The sequence below is a fragment of the Rhinopithecus roxellana genome, chromosome 4, assembly GCF_007565055.1.
Source record: "Rhinopithecus roxellana isolate Shanxi Qingling chromosome 4, ASM756505v1, whole genome shotgun sequence".
Classification (NCBI taxonomy): Eukaryota; Metazoa; Chordata; class Mammalia; order Primates; family Cercopithecidae; genus Rhinopithecus; species Rhinopithecus roxellana.
The window spans coordinates 132,356,338-132,371,586 of record NC_044552.1 but is presented as its reverse complement, the minus strand read 5'-3'; positions in this window follow the sequence as shown (position 1 = coordinate 132,371,586).

Sequence of the window (15,249 nt, the reverse complement as noted above, 5' to 3'; positions counted from 1 at the left end):
GTTTAATAGTTGAGTGACCTTGGGCAATGCACTTAATGTTTACAAATCTGTTTCCTTTTCTATATAATTTTTTAAAAAAATGGATGTGGAAATGCCACGAAAGCTGTAAATCTTTATTAATCTATAAGGTTTTATTAGGTTTAAAAAAATAAGATGAGGTCATTACTACTGTTCCAGTTGTTTGTAATACCTTCTCTTGAGATCATGTTCTTGACCTTGGGTAAAATACAAATAGGATTTTTGACAGATTGTATTCCTTCAGGAAAATCTGAAACTGGAGTTTGGTTTACAATACACAGACCCTCATATAAAGCAATTGAATTAATGGAGCATAGATTGGTGAGGCTAATGTACACTTCCTTCGAAGTAATTCTCATTTGCCTTTGAAATGTTTTGGGTAACTACACCTAAACACTGATACATAAATGCTGTGAGAAGTAACAGAAATTCACACCCTGAATAATGCAAGCACCCTGAGGCAGTCTGACTAAGGAAAAACAAATTTTCCACATTACCCATTTTATTCCACGGTTCAGTATCTTCCCTGTCCCTGAGTACTCTAGAGACAGGTGGACCTCCCAGACATATGGTAATAGAGCACCAGCCTAGTTGAGCCCTACTTTCATACTTTATCAGAATTATAACAAATGCTTTCCTACTCATTGCTGGATCTGTGAGAGAAAAATAAAAAATATTTTTAAAAATCAAGTGAAAATTAGAAAGAAAAAAAATCCAAAATACTTTATTATTTAGTGTACTTAATTTCATCAATAAAATCTGAAAATAGGAGCTGTCAGATATGCAAATATGCAAGAATTGGCTAGTATTTCACTTAGCTCTTCATAAAATTTTTGCATGTTCTGGCAAAGATTGTCAAATCATTCTAGCTGAAAGAAAACTAATTTCCACAAACTGCTATTTGCTATATTCTTCCAAAAGTCTGTCATTACCACCTGTACGCAGTAGCTAATTATCTCCTGTCTGTTGTTTAAATAAACGTATTTTGTTTACATTCATCTGTACCACTAACTAAGAGGTCTTTAAAAATAATTGATCACGAAAAACTTGAATTTGAAAAACACAAACTTGTGGAAAATAAGTATAATTTAAAGGAAGAATGGTAGCCGAAAGGACTGTGAGAGAAAAGACACAGGAGGAGAGGAAAGGAACAGATAAAGATACATTCATATATTATCCATATCATATATGCACCCATTTTCTAAAAGGTGAAAATAGGCTCACATGGGAAAATAAAACATACCCTTTTGTTATACGTTGTGACTGTTAGAATGTTGTTGTTGTTGTTGTTGTTGTCGTTGTTACTGTTGTTGTTTTGAGACTGAGTCTTGCTCTGTCGCCCAGGCTGGAGTGCAGTGGCACGATCTCAGCTCACTACAAGCTCCGCCTCCCGGGTTCACTACATTCTCCTGCCTCAGCCTCTCAAGTAGCTGGGACTGCAGACCCCCGCCACCACGGCTGGCTAATTTTTTTGTATTTTTAATAGAGACGGGGGTTTCACCATGTTAGCCAGGATGGTCTCGATCTCCTGACCTTGTGATCTGCCCGCCTCGGCCTCCCAAAGTGTTTTTGTTTGTTTTTTATTTTTATTTATTTATTTATTTAAGACGGAGTTTCACTCTTTTTGCCCAGGCTGGAGTACAATGGCACTATCTAGGCTCACCGCAACCTCCGCCTGCCAGGTTCAAGTGATTCTCCTGCCTCAGCTTCCCAAGTAGTTGGGATTACAGGCGCCTGCCATCACCCCCGGCTAATTTTTGTATTTTAAGTAGAGACAGGGGTTTCACCATGTTGGCCAGGCTGGTCCCGAACTCCTGACCTCAGGTGATCCGCCTGCCTCGGCCTCCCAAAGTGCTGGGATTACAGGCGTGAGCCGCTGCGCACGGCCTGGTTAGGAGTTCTCTGAGAATAATGCATGATACACTAACCACTTGAAGGAAGGTCCTAGATTTGCATTAGACTGTTACATGAGTGAGAAAGCCAATTTTGTGTGAAGGCACTGAGATATTCCGGTTATTTTTTAACACAACCAAAATTAAGTACCCTGAAATACATGACAAGTAAATGCTAATTCATAAAGTGAAAATCTTAAGTACTGTACAAGTTTAAAGAAGATGGAGATCTGTTAACATCTCAACATTATGAACTCGAATACTCCATAGAGACTTACCTTCTCACACTGTTTTTAAATGAGTTGCAGTAGTCAAGAGAAAAACATTTGAAAGAGAAAGAAATCAAGCTGGACTTTGGAGGTAAACATGTTGTAAATAAGTGGTAACATTGGTATTGATCTAATTATACTGTTTTCCTTAGAAAGGAGAGAAGACTTAGACGAAATATTATGCCTTTAATTTGAAAGGCACGTACTCAGATCTCAAAGCTGGGAACTACACTTAATCTTTTCATGTAGGAAAAAGGCAAAGATGTAGCAATAAAAAAGTTTGGTTAGATTAAGTCAATGGATGGGAATTAAACATACAGCTTTTGATAGACCCATAAGGCATTTCTCAAAAATACTATTCAAAGTCATAGTCCTAGTAGCACAAGTTCTGGACTACTATGGATGCCCAAGATCATGCAGAAAAAAATCATTGCCGGCAGCTCTCTGAAAATACCAAATTTCTGTGATAAAAAAATAATAATTTCCAACTTTGATCATCCTGTTCTGTGTCAGGATTTTTAAATGACTTTTCTACACAGGAAATCAATGTTAGTAGAAATCTTTAGGATGATTTCTTTGGATTTCTGCCCAAATCAATAATCTCATTCTCAAGCACCTCTCTCTTCTCCTACCCAACTCTTAGATTCTTTATCTCCCTTAACATTTTGTGTATATATCTATCTTGCAAATTATATTTTTGTAAATTTTTAATTGAAATATAAGTATATAAATCTTAAATGTACAACATGAAAATTTTTTATTAAGTGAATATCTCACTATAACCAACACCTAAATGAAGCAATAGAATATTACCAGAATCAAAGAAATCGCCCTCATTCTGCCTTCCTAAGAAGTAACCACTATTCTGATGCTTATCACAAAGATTTAGGTCTGCTTTTATTCTTTATGTGAATGAAATCACACAATATGCATTTTTGTGTGACTGACTTCATTTGTACAATATTATCCATTGAGATAAATCTGTATAGCATATTTCCATTGTATGACTATACCAAAAATGATTCACTCACTCAACTGCTAAGTGGATATTGTTGCTAAGCCCAGTTTTCAGCTATTAGCAATAATATAGCCATCAACATCATTGTACATATATTTTTGTGTACATATGGACACGTTTATGTTAGAAATTGAGAAGTGAAAATGTTAAGTTGTAGGATATAATTATAATTAACCTTAGTAAATAATTTCAAGGAGTTATCCAAAGTAGTTGTACCAATTTAAACTCCAATCATGTATTACAGTTTCAATTTCTCTCTGTGTTTGCTTATATTTGGTATTGCCAGGGCTTTTGTTTCTTTGTTAAATTTTAGTTGTTCCAAAGGGTAGGTATTGGATTCTCAGAATGGTTATTATTTGCATTTCTCTGATGACTGATGATTTCGAAGAGCTATTTATATGCTTGTTAGTCAACAGGGTGTCCTTTTATGTAAAACACTTCTTGAATTTTGGGATGATTCTTAATTGAGTTTTCTGATTTTTTAATCTTTGCCATTTTAAATTTCTTAGTATGTTTTGTATGCAAGTGCTTTACTGATATATCTATGTTATTTCTATAATATATATCTATATACATCTAGAAAGATCTAGATATGTCTAATAGATATATCTATTGCAAATAGATATTTCCTGCTGAGGCAGGAGAATGGCGTGAACGCGGGAAGTGGAGCTTGTAGTGAGCCGATATCCCGCCACTGCACTCCAGCCTGTGCAACCGAGGGAGACTCTGTCTCAAAAACAAACAAACAAACAAACAAAACCAACATCCTTTTTTGCATTGTATTGCTATGGAAAGTTTGTTATACATTAGGTAACTATGTGGAAGTCTTTTTCTTTGATCAATTCCACACCACACTATATTGAGTATTTTAACTCTATGAAGCTTGATATCGAGTCACATAAGCTCTCTTTCACCTTACTCTTCCTCAAGACTAAGCTGCTCTTCTTTTCCTCTTTGCATTTGATTGTGAATTTTATAATACATTTCTCAACTTCTCCAAAATTACCTGCTAAGATTTTTATTGGAGCTTCAGTGAGTCTATAGATGCATTTGGAGAGAATTGTTATCTTTACAATAGGAAGCCATCCAATTTCTGAATGTAGAATATCCCTCCATTTATTAAGGCACTTTAGTTTTATAGATTTTAATGTAGAAATATTTCACTCCTTCGGTGAAATTTATTCCTAGCTATTTGGTGTGTTTTAGAAGATAATGTGAGCAATAAATTTTAAAATATCATTTTCAAATTGTTTACTGTTACCATATAAAAGCACCTTTTTTTTTTTGAGACAGAGTCTTGCTCTGTTGCCCAGGCTGGAGTGCAGTGGCACAATCTCGGCTCAATGCAACCTCGCCTCCCAGGTTCAAGAAATTCTCCTGCCTCAGCCTCCTGAGTAGCTGCGACTACAGGCACATGCTGCCACGCCCAGCTAATTTTTAAAAAATATTTTTGGTAGAGACAGGGTTTCACCGTGTTGCCCAGACTGGTTTCGAACTCCTGAACTCAGGCAATCCACCTGCCTCGGCCTCCCAAATGGCTAGGATTACAGACGTGAGCCACCATGCCCGGCCAAAAGCACCATTTTTAGTTACATTTTCAAAAACTAAAATCAACTTTATTAAGGTGTTATTTATATAACAAAGTGTATCAACTATATGTGTACAGTTTGAAAATTTTAACAAATATCTATGTACATATAAATCTGACCACGATCAAAATTTTTCATTGCTTCAAGAAGTTCCCTATTGCACCTTTGCAATCAGTTCTGCTATTCTTTGCCCAAAGATATCCACTGATCTGCTTTCTATCACAATAAATTATTTTTGTCTGTTATTGAATTGTATGCAAATAAAATCATACACAGTACACTTTTTTGTGTCTGATTCCTTTCACTTACAAAAATGTTATTGAATGTTTCATTGCTGGGTAATATTCCATTAGATGGAATTACCAAGACTTGTTTATCTGCTCAAATATGAATGGATATTTGGGCTGTTTCCATGTTAGAAAATTATGAATAAGGCTACTCTGAATCTGTGGACTTCCAGCTCCAGCTCTGACACACAAACAGACTGGATGCTGTCACTCACATTATTATAAAAAATACGCTGAGAAATCTGAAAATAAATGACTTTTGATCATTGGAGAACTGAGATTGCAGGGCAAACAAAATCTGGGGCAATAGGTACATACAGAAAAACACAGCTGATATCTGTTTACCTGGAACATTTCCAGAGCCCACAGCTTTATGTTTGCTTAGAGAAGGGAATTCCTCCCACTCCAGTTCTCGTCAGACTTCCTGGCTCACCTAAGGGGGTAAAAAACATAGTTAATAGGGGTGAGAGCTTCAAACAAATAGACTGGAAATGTTATAGCCAGAAAAGTAAGCAGGTGCTGTCAGGGGAGAAGGCAGATATACCACTGGGGAAGCATTTGTGAATATCACAGCACCAAGACACAAGCATTCTAAAAGACTAAGGCTTAAACTTAAGGTAATCAAATGTTCCACCATACCATCACACTAACAAGGTCTCAGTATGATAATAGCAGATTAAGGCTGGAAGAGTTGTAAGACGCAAATTTTCTCTGATGGGGAGTACTTAGGATAGTCCAAAGCCAAGAGGAGACTAAAACAAGCATACTATGATAATTTGAAACTCTGGCAACAACAGCTATAGCAAACATTGAACACAGCCCAATTCCTAATGGTATTAATATAAATTCTCATACATAACATAAATCCATACATTTCTTTTATTATTACCCTATATAAAATGTCTGATTTTCAAAATAAATTGCAAGCCACCTCAGAAGGCAAGAAAAAAACATTCTGAAGAGACAAAACAAGCGTCAGAAATAGACTCAAATGTGACACACAGATGTTGACATTATTAGATAGGGAATTTAAAATAACTAGAATTAATATGTTAAGGGCTCTAGCAGATCTTGCAAGACTAGATGAATAATGAAAATTCAAAAAGAAATATACAAATGAAAACTCTGTAATAAAAATGAAGAATATGTTTGATAAGCTCATCAGTTGATTTGACATGGTTTAAGAAAGAATCAGTGAGCTTGATGGTAGGTCAAAATAACTTTCCCAAATTGCAATGCAAAGAGAAAAAGAATGAAAGAAAATCAACAGAAAAAATACAAGAATGATGAGAACATATGAAAAAGTGAAACATTTTTAACTGGAATATGTTTTAAAAAGAAAAAAGCAGAATAAATACTTGAAGTAATATTGACCAAGAATTTTCCAAAACTAATGACAGACATACAACCATAAATTTAGGAAGCTGAGAGTACAACAAGCAGGATACGTAACAATAACAACAACAATAAAATCCCACACCTAGAGACATCTTATTTAAAGCCAAAAAAAAAAAAAAAGAATCACAAAGAACCCAGTTGGTGAGTAGGGAACCTTACCTATATGGATACAAGAATTATAGTGAACTTCTTTACAAAAACCATCAAAGCAAGAAGAGAGTAAAGTAAAATATTGTAAATGTTGAAAGAATAAAACCACCAACCTAGAATTCTACATTCAGCAAAATTATCCTTCAAATGTAAAGGAAAAATAAAAATACTCTCAGATAAACAAAAATCTGAGGGAATTTGTTACCAGCAGACCTGCCCTGAAAGAAATTTAACAGGAAATTCTTGAAACAAAAGGAAATTATATAGGTTAAAAACTTGGATGTACATAAAGAAAGAAAAAACACTGGAAAAGGAATAAATAAAAGTAGACTAAAATATATTATTTACTTTTCTTATTTTAATTAATCTAAAAGATAACCGTTTAAATCAATAATGGTAACACTGAATTAGTGATTATATAATGTGAATAAGTAAAACAAAAGACGACAATGCTTCAAGGGACAGAAGGCAGTAATTGGAAATACTCTTTTATAAGGTACTTGTTCCACAGATGAAAAGCTATTTTCAAGTTACTTGAAAATAAATTTACTTTAGTTAAAGATGTATATTGTAAACTCCAGAGGATTCACTAATGTTTTTTGGAAAAAATTATAATTGTTCCACTGAAAGAGGAGACATAATGGAATCATTTTAAATGTCAGTTAAAATCAAGAGAAGATTAAAAAAAAAAAAAAAAAAAAAAAAAAAAAAAAAAAAACCTCTGGCCACAGATAGAGAATAGTCACAAACATCACTTATCACTTATATAATAAAAATATATTGGCCAGGCGCAGCGGCTCACACCTGTAATCCCATCATTCTGGGAGGCCGAGGGGGATGGATCATGAGGGCAGGAGTTCAAGACCAGCCTGGCCAACAGAGTGAAACCCCATCTCTACTAAAAATACAAAAATTAGCCGGGCATGGTGGTGCGTGCCTGTAGTCCCAGCTACTTGGGAGGCAGAGGCAGAAGCAGGAGAATCGCTTGAAACCCGGACATGGAGGTTGCAATGAGCCCAGATCGCATCACTGCACTCCAGCTTGGGCAATGTGGGTAGATATATATCTATATATCTACTCACATTAAAAGTGAATAATATGCCAATTAAAAGAAAGAGATTGTCAGAGAGGATTAAAAAAATCAAGATCTATGATATAGCTTGAATGTTTGTACCCTCCAAATCTCATGTTGAAATGTGCTTCACAATGTTAGAGGTGGGGCCCAGTGGGAAGTGACTGGATCATGGAGGTAGATCCCTCATGAATGGTTTAATGCCATCGCTTTGGTGATGAGTGAGTTATGGCTCTGAGTCCACATGAGATCTGGTTGTTTAAATGTCTTTGGCACCTCCTTCCCTGTCTCCTACTCCCGTTCTCACCTTGTGATGCACCTGAGGCCCTTACAAGGAGTAGATGCCAGTGCCACATTCTTCCTGTACATCCTGCAGAACTATGAGCCAATTAAACCCATTTCCTTTAAAAATTACTCAGCCTCAGGTACTTCTTTATAGTGACACAAGAACAGATGAATACAACCCAATTATATATTGTCTACAAGAAACCCATTTGAAATATAGTCAGAGAGGTTAAAGGTATAGAGATAGAAGGCATACCATCCTAACACTGATTGAAAGTAACCTCGGATCGCGAGGTCAGGAGATCGAGACCTTCCTGGCTAACACGGTGAAACCCCGTCTCTACTAAAAATACAAAAACTAGCCGGGCGAGGTGGTGGGCGCCTGTAGTCCCAGCTACTCGGGAGGCTGAGGCAGGAGAATGGCGTAAACCCGGGAGGTGGAGCTTGCAGTGAGCTGAGATCTGGCCACTGCACTCCAGCCTGGGCGACAGAGCGAGACTCCGCCTCAAAAAAAAAAAAAAAAAAAAAAAAAAAAAAGAAAGTAACCTTTTAATCATATTTCAAACAAAGCATATTTCAAAACAAGAAAAATAATCAGGGATAAAGAGGGATGTTACATAATGACAAAGGGGTCAATTCCCCCAAGAAAACATAGGAATACTAAATGTCTACGCAGCTAAAAATACAGCATCAAAAAATGTGAGGAAAAAACTGATAGAACTGAAAGGAAAAATGGACAAGGCCACTATTATATTTGGAGACTTCAACAACCTTCTGTCAGTAATTGATAGATCAAGCAGGCAGAAAATCAGTAAGAATGTAGTTGACCTGAACACACCATCAATCAATTTGAATATTCCTTCCAATAGCAGCAGGATACACATTATTCTCAAGCTCACATGGAATATTCACAGATAAACCAAGTTTAGTCCAGAAAACATATATTAACAGATTGAAAGAATAGAAATAATACAAAGTATACATTATCAGACAACCATGGAATTAAAGTAGAAATCAATAACAGAAAGATAGCTAGAAAATTCCCAAATATTGGACATTAGACAACACACTTTCAAATAACCCAGGGGTCAAACCAGAAGTCTCCAGAGGCATTAAAAATATTTTTAAATTAATGAAAACGTACCCAAATTTGTGGAATACAGCTTAAAAAAGAAGAAAGCTCTAAGATCAATAACCTAAGCTTCCACCTTGGGAAACTAGTAAAAGAATAATGTGTTAGTCACTAAAGTAGCATGAGAAAATGTATAATGATAATCAGAGGAGAAGTCAATGAAATATGAAATTGTAATCAGGAAAACAATAGAATAAATCAACACAACTGAAAGCTACTTCCTCAAAAACATTAATAAAAGTAATAAAATTTTACTTAGGCTAACCAAGAAAAAAATAGAGAACACGCAAATTACCAATATCTAAAATGAATAAATCTACTATAAACATTTTTGTACAAGTTTTTATAAAAACATATATTTTCATTTCTCTTGTGTATATAGCTTTGAATAGAACTGCTGGATTTTGCTAATTGTTATGTTTAACTTATAAGAAACTGCCAAAAGTTTTCCAAAATGTTTGTATCATTTTACACTCTCAGAAACAAAAGACAGTTTTAATCTTTGTCAGCATTTGGTATTGTTAGTCTTTTAAATTTTAGTCATTACAGTAAGTAAATAATGGTATTAGTTTGATTTTCATTTTAATTTCCCAGATTAATATAGATGTTAAGTATCTCATTATGTGTATATCAATCATTTGTATATCTTCTGTTAGAAAGTGTCTAAGTCTTGCTCATTGTTTTTTGGGTTGGGCAGAATTTAATTTGTCACTCTCAGTTATATGTTACTTTACATAGCTTGGCCCTAAATACTTTATATAGCCTTTGTACTATTTTAAACAGTGTCCTATTTGCTCTTACATTGTTTTTATCTGCTTTTTTTTTTTTTTTTTTTTTCACTTTTACTTTACATTTAGTGGTACCCATGTAGATGTCATATAGGTAAACTGCATGTTGTGAGGGTTTGGTGTACAGATTATTTCATCAGTAACATAGTACCCAATAGGTAGTTTTTTGATCCTCACCCTCCTCCCACTCTCCACTAACAAGTAGGCCCTAGTATCTACTATCTATTAATCCTTTCTTTGTATTCATATGTACTCAGTGTTTAGCTCCCACTTATAGGTGATAACATATGACATTTAGTTTTCCATTCCTGTGTTAGTTTACTTAGGAGAATGGCCTTCAGCTCCACCTGTGTTGCTGCAAAGGACATGATCTCATTCCTTTTTATGGCTGAGTAGTATTCCATGGTGTATATGTGCCACATTTTCTTTGTCCAGTCCACCAGTGATGGACATTCAGATTGATTCTAGGTCTTTCTATTGTGAGTATTGCTGCAATGAACATATCCATTCATTTATCTTTATGGTAGAATGATTTATATTCCTTTGCCTATATACCCACTAATGGAATCATTGAGTTGAATGATAATTCTGTTTTTAAGTTATTTGAGAAACTGACAAACTGCTTTTCACAGTGGTTGAACTAATTTACTTTTCCACCAGCAGTGCACTGTATAAGTGTTCCTTTTCTGTGCAACCTCACCAGCATCTGTTATTTTCTGACTTTTTCATAATAGCCATTTTGACTGGTGTGGGATGGTATCTCATTGTGCTTTTGATTTCCATTTCTCTAATGATTGGTGGTGTTGAGAATTTTTTCATATGCTTCTTGACCATGTATATATTTTCTTTTTAAAAGTGTACATTCACATCCTTTGCCCACTTTTTATGGGTTATTTTTGCTTGTAAGTTTGTTTACATTCCTTATAGATTGTGGATATTAGACCTTGGTCAGATGTATATTTTGCAAGTATTTTCTCCCATTCTATAGGTTGTCTGTTTATTCTTGATAGTTTCTTTTGCTCTTCAGAAGCTCTTTAGTTTAATTAAATCCCATTTGTCAATTTTTGCACTTCTCAAGATTGCTTTTGTTGTCTTCATCACAAAATCTCTGTCAGGTCCTATGTTCAAAGTGGTATTTCCTAGGTTATCTTCCAGGATTTTTGTAGTTTTCAGTTTTACATTTAAGTCTTTAAGCCATCTTGAGTTGATTTTTGCATATGGTGTATGGAAGGAGTATCATTTCAATTTTCTGCATATGGCTAGCCAGTTACCCCAGCAGCATTTACTGAATAGAGAGTGCTTTCCCCGTTGCTTGTTTTTGTCAACTTTGTCAAAGATCAGATGGTTGTAGGCATGTGTCTTTAATTCAGGGTTCTCTATTCTGTCCCATTAGTTTGTGTTTGTTTTGGTACCAATACCATGCTTTTTTGGTTACTGTAGCCTTATAATATAGTTTGAAGTCAGGTTATGTGTTGCCTCCAGCTTTGTTCTTTTCCCTTAAGATTGCCTTGATCTGGGCTCTTTTTTGATTCCATATGATTATAAAGTAGTTTTTTTCTAATTCTATGGAGAATATCATTGGTAGTTTGACAGGAATAGCATTGAATCTATAAATCTGTGAATCTATACATACTGTTTTCGGCAGTATGGCCATTTTAATGATATTGATTCTTCCTGTCCATGAGCATGGAATGTTTTTCCATTTGTTTGTGTCATCTCTGATTTCTATGAGCAGAGTTTTGTAATTCTTGCAGCGATCTTTCACTTTCCTGGTTACCTGTATTCCTAGGTATTTTATTCTTTTTGTAGCTCTTGTGAATGGGATTGCATTCTTGATTTGGCCCTCAGCTTGGACATTCTCGATGCCTAGGAATTCATTCTTGATTTTTGTACATTGATTTTGTGTCCTGAAACATTGCTGAAGGTGCTTATGAATCTAGGAGGGAAGAGACAAGGGGGATTTCTAGGTATAGAATCATACAGTCTGCAAAAAGGATTAGCTTCACTTCCTCTCTTCCTATCTGGATACCTTTTCTTTCTTCCTCTTGAATGATTGCTCCAGCTAGGACATCCAGCACTATGTTGAATAGGAGTGGAACAAGGGCATCCCTGTCTGTACTTTTTTATTCTTGCCCCGTTGCACTGGCTAAGACTTCTAGCACATGGCTGAGCAAAAGCAGTGTCAATGTTCATCTTTTCTTGTTAGAAAGAAAGCATTCACTTTATTAGCATTAGATATGATTTTAGCTGTAGGACTTTTATAATTCTAATTTGTTATATTCAACAAATTACTTTCTAATCCTAGTTTGCTGATTGCTGAGTGGTTTTGTTTTATTTGTTTTAAACAAGTGGGTTTTGGATTTCATCAAATATTTTGTTATATCTAGCAGATGATCTAGAAGTATCTCCTTTATTCTTTTAATATAATCTACTTTAACTTTGAATTAAATTGAATTTATATAATAAACTCCACCCTGGTAATAAAGTTTTATCCCTCTTATATATTGCTGATTTAATTTGCTAAAATTCTGTTAAGTATATTTGTATCTATATTCATGAGAGACATTTGTCTCTATTTTTTCTTTCTAGTAATATGCATTCCTGGTTTTAGTAACAGAGCAATGCTGGTCTCATAAAATCATATGGGACTTGTTGTTTCCTCTTTGATTTTCTGAAAAAGTTAGTGTATGATTAGTATAAAATATTTTGTGAGATGATTGATAGAATTCACTGCTGATGATCTTTGGACCTACAGATTTCATTACCAAACATTTTTTAGTTACAAAAAATTTCTTCATAGGGCTAGGTTTATTTGATTTTCTCTTTTTGTTTTGGATTATCTTGGATAATTTGTATTCTTCAAAGAATTTTTCCATTTTGCTTCTTACTCTTATTTCTCAGTTGTCAAATGTATGGAGATAAATTTGTTGATAGTATTAGCCTATTCATGTACATAGGCTGTTTTTATAAATCCTCACTACAGGATTTATAGTGAGGTTCTGCTATTTTATTCCTCTCACTGGTAACTTCTGTCTCCCCTTGAACTTTTTCTTCCTATATCTACTAAGATGGAGATTAATCAATATCATTGAATATTTCAGAGAACTACAACTTTATTTTGTTGATTTTCTCTATTGTTTGTTTGCATTCTATTTCATTCCTCTCTGTTCTTACCTTTGTTAATTATTTCTTGCTACTTAGTTTGAATTTACTTTGTTCATTTTCTAATTTATTTCAAGTGGAATCTTAGTTTTTTAAATTTGAAAATCCTTTTTTCTTTTCTAATATAAGGATTTAAAGCATAAATTTTCCTCTTAACCTTACTTAATCTATAGCTCACAAAATTTTATATATTATATTTTGATTATCACTATTGATTTAAAATATCTTCTTTTATTGTGATCTTTTCTTTGTCCTATCAGTTATTTAGAAGTGTGTCATTTAATTACAAATATTTGGAGTTTTCTAAGTGTTTTGTTATTGGTTTCTGAAATATTTTGTCACTTTCAAAAAATATTTTATATTATTTCAATTCTAGGTTTTGGAGGACTTGTTCTATAGTCTACTGTTTTGGTGAATGTTCACTACGCAATTGAAAAGGATGTATATTCTGTTGGTAGTGGTTCCCACAAATGTCAAATAGGTCAAGTTGGTTCATAGTGTTGCTCATATGATTTCTATCGTTATTGATTTTCTGTTTATTTGTTCTATCTATACTGAAAGATGAAAGTAGAATCTCCTCCTGTGATAATTAATTTGTCTATTTTTCTTCGATTTTATGAGTTAGGATATATCGTTCTAAATTTCATATGCTTTGAAGCTCTTTTGAGGTGCATACACATATGGGATTGATGTATTTTATGATAAAATAGTCCTCTTCATCTCTGGTAATTTTCTTGTCCAAAGTCCATATTCTCTTATATTAATATAGTCATTCTGCTTTTCTTATAATTAGTGCAAAAATCATATGTTTTTACCAAATTTTAATCTATCTGAATCTTTATATTTAAAGAGTTGTTTCTATAGGCAGCATATAGTTGAATCTTGCTTTTCATTCAGTCTGCCTATCTCTGCCTTTATCTTTTGTTTTTATCCTTTGCATTTTTTTTTTTTTTTTTTTTTTTTTTGACAGTCTTGCTCTGTCACCCAGGCTGGAGTGCAGTGGCACTATCTTGGCTCACTGCAAGCTCCACCTCCTGGGTTCACACCATTCTCCTGCCTCAGCCTCCTAAGTAGCTGGGACTACAGGCACCCGCCACCACACCTGGCTAATTTTTTTGTATTTTTAGTAGAGATGGGGTTTCACTGTGTTAGCCAGGATGGTCTCGATCTCCTCACCTCGTGATCCCCCTGCCTTGGCCTCCCAAAGTGCTGGGATTACAGGCATGAGCCACCATGCCCAGCCTTCTTTTGCATTTTATAAAAGTCACAGTATGGTGACTATTTTGTAAGGTTTTATCTATATGTTCTATTTTGCTTCCTTCTTTTGTTGTGCCCTGCCATTTTGATTGTATACTTTTTAATATTTCAGTTCATCTCCACTATCGGATTGTTAGTTTATTTCTTTGGGTTTGTTGTTGTTGTTATTGTTCTCATGATTCTTCTAAGATTTCAAGTATGCATCTTTTACTTCTCATCATTTACCTTCAAATAATATGTATCACTTCACTTACAGTATAAGTATCCTCTTTATTTCTTTCCTCCCATTCTTTGTACTATGTTTAATACCATGCACTTGTACATATTTTACAAATTCCAAAATACCTTGCTTTTATTTTTTGCTTTAAATGATTGATTATCCTTTAGCATTTTTAACCTGAGCAGGGGGAAAGTCTTTCATATTTTCCATCTATGACATTTTAAAATTAAATTTTCTGGCCCCAAGTTTCCACCTGACATTATTTTTATTCTTCCTGAAAGGCTAACATTAACATTTCTTTGTAGCACAGGTTTATGGAAAATGAATTCACTCAGTTCTTGTGTTCTATAACAATCTTTAAGCATCCTTAAATTTTGAAAAATATTTTCAAAATTCTGCATATAGATTTGTAGAGTTTTAAATGTCCTTCTATTGTTTCTTGCTTACATTGTTTCTGATAAGAACGGTTGGTGATTCTTACCTTTATTCTGCCTAAAGGTAATATGTCCCTTTCTCTTACTGTTTTAAAGATCTTTTCTTTATCATTATTTCTTTTGTTGTTATCAGTTTGATTATTATTCTATGCATTATTCTGGACTTCCTATGTGCATAATCATGTAAAAATGACAGTTTTATGTCTTCCTTTACAGTCCTTATTTATAGTTTTTCTTGCCGTATTACACTGCATAAGATCTCCGTTAGGATGTTGAAT